The sequence below is a fragment of the Sinocyclocheilus anshuiensis genome, unplaced genomic scaffold, assembly GCF_001515605.1.
Source record: "Sinocyclocheilus anshuiensis isolate Anshui unplaced genomic scaffold, SAMN03320099.WGS_v1.1 scaffold3322, whole genome shotgun sequence".
Lineage (NCBI taxonomy): Eukaryota > Metazoa > Chordata > Actinopteri > Cypriniformes > Cyprinidae > Sinocyclocheilus > Sinocyclocheilus anshuiensis.
In genome coordinates, this window is record NW_015539995.1 from 28,895 (window position 1) to 30,549 (window position 1,655).

Genomic DNA, 1,655 nt, shown 5'->3' on the forward strand with positions numbered 1-1,655 from the left:
TGGCAGGACAGACAGTGAGTTCATGAACGGCCTCCATGGCCGTGGTAGGACAGACAGTGAGCTGATGAACGGCCTCCATTGCCATAACAGGACAGACAGTGAGTTCATGATCGGCCTCCGTGGCCGTGACAAGACAGTCTGTGAGTTCGTGAACAGCCTCTGTGGCCGTGACAGGGCAGACAGTCAAAAACAGTATCAGTAAACTATTTCTTATGATTTTAAATCTGCATTGAACTTCAGATCAATCTCAAAATAAAAGGCGATACTAAAGTCTGATTTTGTGGTGGATGTGTTAAAATGTTATCATCTTAATTCAAGTGATGAAGGATTTTGAAAGTCTGACAGTATCAGTGTTGAGCACTACTGTAAGGTTAACCCTGCATGGTGTAAATGTTTGAAAATGATTAACAGTTGAAAACATTCATTAGAAATGTAGAAAAGTAATCAAAAAGTAATCAGTTGCATTACTTTAATAAAGTAATTGAAAAAGTTAAACTACTATTACTTTTTAAATAGGGTAACTTGTAATCTGTAACCTATTACATTTCCAAAGTAACCTTCCCAACACTGGCCATTGGACAGTACACACGTGGGAGCAACCAATCAACTTTTGCCTGAATTTGAAGAGCCAACCCTCTCTCGCTTGTAAATATTACACTGTCATTGGACAGTGAGAAAAGCTATACGTCATTACAGCGGGAGTATGAAGACGGATTCAAGTGACGCAAAATGTCAGGGGAATCTGAACGTGTTTTGAGAGGGATTGTGGATGATTTGTTAGCTTTAGCTGATTTCTGCGAAAGAAATTCTCTCGGTTATCAGGGGCTGGCGCAAAATGCAGCATCGGCATCTCGCAGCGGCACTTCCGGCTGCATCTCCAGCAGCACGGACTTTCTTCGCTGGCCAATTACATAATTTGATGTAATACTTTTTTATTTTAAAAACTACATTTCAACAAAATAACATTGCGTACCACATGACTGTCATTTGTAGGCATTTATCATGAAGTTTGTTAATAAAGTCAGTGCATGTTTGATATTCGCTGCATAATCGTCTAGGCTGCTTTAGGGGCCGTCTGCAAATTTACCTCAGTACAAAACGAAGTTCAATAATTCATTCAAATTAATGTTTTCACTGCAGGTCTATAGTAAAAATAATAGTAATACAAGCTTTACAGTTTGCTAATCTGTTATATTTAAATGTTAAAAGTCATTTTATTTAAAACACATCGGACGTTATAACCCAGTTGGTGGAATTGTCATTCGGTCCCTTACCCATCAAGCGCTGTGATAGCACTTCAAAGCTTTCTCCGGTATAAATTTACTGCTAGAATACACGAAGGCGGTTTTGGGGCCTCAGGAGCAGATTCATGGACAGGAGAGGCCTCAGGAGCAGACTCATGGACAGGAGAGGCCTCAGGAGCAGATTCATGGACAGGAGAGGCCTCTTGAGCGCAGTGTACAGCCCACACGCTTAAAATGGCAACCGCCATTACAGTAAGGGCAGCAGAGGGCAACAGGATCTCTAGGACGGCTGGGCTTGAGAGCACTGATGTTATGGGGATGCCCGCAGCTCGCTCCGACATCAGAGGTGGGTCCATCACACTAGCAATCAGACCTTTCAGTCCAAGCCCAAGCTCCGCGTCCGACTCAGGC